Here is a 7510-nt window from a genome sequence, read left to right as displayed (position 1 = left end):
GAGATTTTTTTTTCCGTTCAGCCTCTGGGCAGAAAGAAAAAAATGAACGGCACAGATTTCTTCATTCGCATCGATTAATGTGGATGAAAAAATCTCTGCCAAAAAAAAAGAAAGGAGGGGAAAGGCGTCTGCCAGGACATAGGAGCTCCGCCCAACATCCATACCCACTTAGCTCGTATGCTCTGGCAAACCAGATTTCTCCCTTCACATCAATCGATGTGGATGAATAAATCATTGCCGGGATTTTTTTATTTTTTTTTATATATACAAAGTGTTTGCCAAAGCATAGGAACGCCGCCTCCTCCTCAGCTCGTATGCATCGGCAAACGTATCTGTTACTGCAGAGTAGAAATCTCGCGCCGCATACACTGACTTGCGTGTAATCTGACAGCAGCGCAATGCTTCTGTCAGAATGCACATCAGTGCTGCAGCTAGTAGATCGGTTGGTCCACCTGGAAGGTAAAAAAAAAAAAGAAAAAACCAGGCCACAACGCAATAATTTTATTAACTTTGGAACAGAATACATAAACTTTAACTTTTTGAACTAAACATGAACCTGTTTACTTACTGGTGTTTTTTTTTTTACCTTTATAGAACAAACCTCTCCTTCCCCATGGGTCAATGTGCAAAGCGCAAATCGCCCAAAGATGTGGCGAAGTGCGTTATGCACTTTGTCCCATGTGAAAGGAGACGTTTGCAGCAGCTGTGTGAGTGAATGGGCCCTAAATAGCCCTGTGTGCCTGTCCTGGTGAGATGATCCCTATGCTAATAGTGTGTGAGTGGTACTTCCGGAAACACTCTCCAAAGCATAGGGCAGGGTGGTCAGGACAGTCAGGACAGAAATAGCGGGTGTCACGCCTTATTCCACTCCTGCTACAGACATGACATTTTTTTCGGGGTGGCGGTCGGTTTGAGGTACCAGGAACGACACTGGGGAAATGTCGCTCGTGTAGATGGCTAACTACACTGGTGGATGGGGCCACGGAACCTCCTGGGTACAGGAGGTTCGCGATGATCTCTTCCTGAAATTTGAGGAAGGATCCAGTTCTCCCAGCCTTACTGTAGAGAACAAAACTATTGTACAGAGCCAATTGAATTAAATATACAGACACCTTCTTATACCAGCGTCTGGTTCTGCGGGACACTAAATACGGAGCCAACATCTGGTCATTGAAGTCCACCCCTCCCATGTGAAGGTTATAGTCGTGGACTGAGAGGGGCTTTTCAATGACACGGGTTGCTCGCTCAATTTGGATTGTCGTGTCTGCGTGAATGGAGGAGAGCATGTAAACGTCCCGCTTGTCTCTCCATTTCACCGCGAGCAGTTCTTCGTTACACAGTGCGGCCCTCTGCCCCCTTGCAAGACGGGTGGTAACGAGCCGTTGGGGGAAGCCCGCGCGACTAGTTCGCGCGGTACCACAGGCGCCAATCCGTTCTAGAAACAAATGCCTAAAGAGGGCCACACTTGTGTAAAAATTGTCCACATAAAGATGGTACCCCTTGCCGAATAAGGGTGACACCAAGTCCCAAACTGTCTTCCCACTGCTCCCCAGGTAGTCAGGGCAACTGACCGGCTCCAGGGTCTGATCTTTTCCCTCATAGATCCGAAATTTGTGGGTATAGCCTGTGGCCCTTTCACAGAGCCTATACAATTTGACCCCATACCGGGCGCGCTTGCTTGGGATGTATTGTTTGAAGCCAAGGCGCCCGGTAAAATGTATCAGGGACTCGTCTATGCAGATGTTTTGCTCAGGGGTATACAAATCTGCAAATTTCAGGTTGAAATGGTCTATGAGGGGCCGAATTTTGTGGAGCCGGTCAAAAGCAGGGTGGCCTCTGGGACGGGAGGTGCTGTTATCACTAAAGTGCAGGAAACGCAGGATGGTCTCAAATCGTGTCCTGGACATAGCAGCAGAGAACATGGGCATGTAATGAATTGGGCTCGTGGACCAATATGACCGCAATTCATGCTTTTTAGTTAGACCCATGTTGAGGAGGAGGCCCAGAAAAGTTTTAATTTCGGAAACTTGGACTGGTTTCCACCGGAAAGACTGGGCATAAGAGCTTCCCGGGTTAGCGGTTATAAATTGTGTGGCATATCTGTTTAATTCGGCCACAACTAAGTCTAAGAGCTCCGCAGTCAAGAACAGCTCAAAAAATCCCAGGGCCGAACCGATCTGAGCTGTCTCAACCCGAACTCCAGACTGGGCAGTGAAAGGGAAAACTACAGGTGCGGCTGAAGTTGGGGACTGCCAATCAGGGTTTGCCAGCACCTCTGGGATTCTAGGGGCTCTACGGGCACGTCTTTGCGGTGGCTGCGACGGGGTCACTACTGCACGTGCCACCGTACCAGCTTCAACTGCCCTTCTGGTGCTCGCTACTTCACCAGGTTGTACGGCAGTGCTGGTACTAGGTCCAGGAAGGGCTGGGTTGCTGGTGTATGCCTCACCACGTAATCCGACATTACCAGCCCCACTCTGCTGCTCTTGAAGCGGATCCTGCGCAACCAGCGGTCTAGCGACACGGGGCTGGGTACGCCTGGTGCTATCAGGGACCTCGGCCTCCTTGTCTGAACTTTGGGTCAGAGAGCCACTGCTTTCTACAGGTTCGTATTCTGACCCGCTGGATTCATCAGATGAGGGTTCCCACTCCTCATCCGACTGGGTCAGAAGCCTGTAGGCCTCTTCAGAAGAATACCCCCTGTTAGACATTTGGGCAACTAAATTTAGGGGTATTCCCTGAGACTACCCAAGAAAAAAAAAGCAAGCCTGTCTTACAAAGGGGAGGCTAGCGAAGTACCAGAGGCCGCTGCGGTTGATAAAAAATATCAAAACTGATTTTTTTATCGCGGCAGTGCGTGTAAAGTGAATGTGCAGTGATCAAAAAATAATAATTTTTTTGTCACTGCGGTGGGGCGGGCGTGGGCGAACGCACGTGTGGGCGACCGATCAGGCCTGATCGGGCAAACACTGCGTTTTGGGTGGAGGGCGAACTAAAGTGACACTAATACAATTATAGATCTGACCGTGATCAGTTTTGATCACTTTCAGATACTATAAAAGTACAAATGCTGATTAGCGATACGCTAATCAGCGAATAACGGACTGCGGTGCGGTGGGCTGAGCGCTAACTGATCGCTAAACTACCTAACCAAGGGGCCTAAACTATACCTAAAACCTAACGGTCAATACCAGTGAAAAAAAAAAGTGACAGTTTGCACTGATCACTTTTTTCCTTTTCACTAGTGATTGACAGGGGCAAGAAGGGGTGATCAAAGGGTTAATTGGACGCTGGGAGGTGATCTGGGGGCTAAGTGTAGTGTAGTGGGTACTCACAGTGATGTGTGCTCCTCTGCTGGAACCAACCGACCAAAAGAAGGAGCAGAGGAGCACAGCAGCCATATAACTCCATCATATTTACTAATATGATGGGTTATGTGGCTTCTGATAGTTTTTTTTGAAAATCATCAACCTGCCAGCCAATGATTGTGGCCGGCAGGTTAATGACGAACTTCTTCTTTGAATTTTGCCGGCCCGCGATGCGCATGCGCGGGCCGGCTTCCCCGTAAATCTCGCGTCTCGCGAGAGGACGCATCGGCGCGTCCACCCAGAGCTGCACGACCGCCAAGAAGACGCAATCCTGCGTACGGCGGTCGTGAGGAGGTTAAAGAGCACACCAAATGCTTGAAATAAATTTTAATTAACTTAAACTTTTCTTCATATAACCGATAGTCCATGTACATAACATGTGTTGAAAAGATATCACAAAATGGAGGTATGATTAAGATGGTGGTTCAATTGTTCAATCTTGTCATTCAACACAAAATAGTGGATATATTTCTCTCTTGAGTATCTGTACTCTCACTTTAAGTTATTTAAGCACTTTATGATCTCTCTGAGAGATATATCTGAGGTCTAACTAATATTTCTGCTTGCTCAACTTGGTTTGCAGTATGCAATTGCTTATAATCTGGTATGAGCAGTTTGCAGTTTGTATGCAATTTGTATGGAATCTGGTTTGTATGCTTGCAATTTGTATTTGCAATTGTATGGTTGCAATTGGTGGAACTGTAAGTAAACACACTTATCTAGTTCAGTATATAGTTCTAAACACAATACTAACAATATGAACATTATATAACTGCTTTAAATACCTATATTGGCCTCTTGTTCCCATAAAACGCAGTGGAGTGAATGTCTCTTCAGCTCCTGTCTCTGGTGAATAATGATTCTAGCAGCAGGAGCTGGGGGAATTCCCAGGTGCGTGTTTGCCATTTACTTCTTAGCATAAGATTGGCTAAGTATTCTTTCCTCCATCTATTCCAAAACTGTTCTGATAGATATTGAACTCTTCGCCATCTCCTTCTGAAATATAAATCCTCTTTGGTGAACTTGCCAGGCGGTGGCTGTATGTAATCCGACTTAAAGTGAAGTAGATAGTTGGGAGTTAAAGGGTCCAAACTTGTTGGATCGTTGATGTTATCAACTGTAAGTGGACGACTGTTAACAATAAACATTACTTCATAGAATAGGGTCCTAAGTGAAGCATAATCTATTCTTCCGGCGTTCTTTTTCAACACTGAACTTAACACATTTCTCACAGTTCTGATTTGTCTTTCCCAAACTCCTCCTGTATGGCTTGTATGTGGAGCATTCATGTGAAAATCACACTGTTTCTCTAACAAATACTCAGTTACTTTTTCTTTATCGATCTCTTTTACAGCTTTCTTCAATTAATTCTTTGCTCCGACAAAATTAGATCCTTGGTTAGATCTAAGCTCTCTGACGGTACCTCTAATGGCTAGGAAACATCTCAAGGTGTTGATGAATGCGTCAGTTGACATATCTTCTAATATTTCCAGGTGAATCGCTCTGGAACTCAGACATGTAAATATTAGTCCATATCTCTTGTACTCCTTGCGGTTTTGTTTGGTGATGAATGGGCCAAAACAATCCATTCCGCTATAAAGAAATGGTGATGATGGGTTTACACAATCTGCCGGTAAATCTGATATTCTTTGTTCTTCGGTAGGTCTACGCGCCTTTCTGCAGACTACACATTTACTTATATACTTTGCTATAACTTTGCTTCCTTTCACAATCCAGTAACCACCTTCTCTCAAACAGCTTTGGGTAAAACTTCTTCCTTGATGCAAGGATATGTTGTGGTAGTGATCAATAATCAATCTTGTTAAGGTAGAGTTTTTGGGTAGAATTGCTGGATGCTTCACTCTGCTAGGTAATGATGCATTTTCCAGTCTCCCTCCCACCTTCAGTATACCATCCTGCAGAACAAGATTAAGCTTGTACAATGGGTGGTTGTTTGGAAGCCTTTTAGGTTCTTGACTAAGTCTCTTCAACTCTTCACTGTAGAATCTCTGTTGAATGAGTCTTATGACAGTTTCTTCAGCTTTCAGTCTTTCTTCTACATTCAATGATTCCCTCTTTCTGATTCCCTTTGCCAAACTTTGAATTCGAGCTACTACGTTTATGACTGGATTCCATTTTGAGCATCTGGCTAGTCTTTCAAGTATGTCATCTTCACACTGGGCAGCCGCGCTCAATATTTGTACAACTTTTACTTCTGGATCACCCATAGACAATTCTGTGTAACCTTTACTAGGCGTGAATTCCTTTTCCCAAAGGAACTCTGGGCCTGTGAACCAGTTTGAATTTTTCAATTCTGTTACATTCAGGCCTCTTGAAGCATGATCTGCTGGGTTATGCTTTGTGTCAATGTGATGTCAATGTTCTGGATTTGTTATTTCCCGAATTTTCTCAACTCTGTTGGCAACAAAGATATGGAATCTTCGAGCTTAGTTTTTTATGTATCCTAGGACAACTTGTGAGTCTGTCCAAAATATTCGTCATCTATTTTTAATTCTAACTCTTCTCTCAGAAACTTGCTTACTGATGCTGAAACTACGGCTGCTGCCAGTTCAAGTCTTGGTATTTTCTGAATACTGGTAGGTGCAACTCTGGCCTTTCCCATAACCAGGGCACAGTGTATCCTTCATTCTCCTATTAGTCTGATGTAGGAGCACTAACCATAACCATAACTACTGGCATCTGAAAAACGATAAAGTTCTATTTTCTTGTACTTTCCGAAATCATGAGGTACAAAACATCTGGGTATCCGATCTTCTCTCAAGTTTTGCAAGTCTCTTGTCCAACTCTTCCACCTTGGCCTCAAATTTTCAGGTATGGGCTCATCCCATCCCAACTTCTGTCTGCATAATTCTTGCAGTATTTCTTTTGCTCTAAGGATTACTGGGGCCAAGAATCCCAATGGATCAAATATAGAAGCCACTGCGGAAAGAATGGTTCGTCTAGTTGCAACTTTCTCTTCAATAGAAACTTAAAAGAAGAACTTGTCGTTCTCTACATTTCATCCCAATCCAAGTACGTTCTGAACTGGAAGATGATCGTAATTGAGATCTACATTCTTCATTGTTGCTGCACATTTAGAGTCACTGATGGATTCCAATACCTCTCTGTTGTTTGAGATGAATTTGTGAAGGCACAGGTTTCCTCTTGCACATAACTCTTGGCTTTCTTTCACTAGTTTGATTGCAGATTCTGTGGACTCAAGATTTATGAGACCATCATCTACCTAAGTGTTTCTTCAGAAAATTTGCTGCTGATGGGCAATCCTTTTCATTCTGATTGGCCAGGTACTTCATACCATAATTGGCGCAACCTGGAGACGATGCTGCTCCAAACAAGTCTACTATCATTCTGTATTCTGCTGGCTTTGTATCTGTATCTCTATCCTCCCACCATAGAAACCTCTAGAAGTCTCTATCTTTATTCTTCACGATAAACTGGTGGAACATCTTTTCAACATCACACATGGGAACGGGATACTTTCTGAATCTACAGAGTACTCCAGGCAGAGTGTTGTAAGATCTGGTCCTTTTAGTAGATGATCGTTCAATGCAACACTATTGTACTTTGCTGAGCAATAAAATACTACTCTAATCTTATCTGGTTTCTTTGAGTGATAGACACCTTTGGGGTGTACCACACTTCTCTTTATTTAGGTTGGTTTTAGAGTTGGGTGGACACCTGGATGTTCGGGTTTGACGGGTTCGGCCGAACTTCACAAAAAAGTTCGAGTTCGGGACCCGAGCTTGACCCCGAACCCCATTGAAGCAAATGGGGACCCAAACTTTGGAGCACTAAAATGGCTCTAAAAAAGTCATAGAAAGGGCTGGAGGACTGAAAATGGCCTCAAAATGTGGTTAAGCGCATGGCAAGTGCTTAAAATAACATAAAATATGCAAAAATAAAAAATAATAATCTTGAACTAGGAGGACGAGGTACATATGCAGTAGGTGGTTGAGGAGGCGGTGAATGTGGCGGTGTAGGTGGAAGTGGCGGTGGAGGAGGAGGAGGTAGCCAACACTGGTTTTTGGTTTTAAGTTTTAATTTTTTTTTTTGTTTACATTAGGGTGCATTCCAAAACATTGGGAAATATAACCTATGATAACCCCCTCCAGCCGTGCTAA

Source organism: Bufo gargarizans, chromosome 2, assembly GCF_014858855.1.
Source record: "Bufo gargarizans isolate SCDJY-AF-19 chromosome 2, ASM1485885v1, whole genome shotgun sequence".
NCBI classification, from domain to species: Eukaryota; Metazoa; Chordata; class Amphibia; order Anura; family Bufonidae; genus Bufo; species Bufo gargarizans.
Note: the sequence above shows the minus strand (reverse complement) of the source record.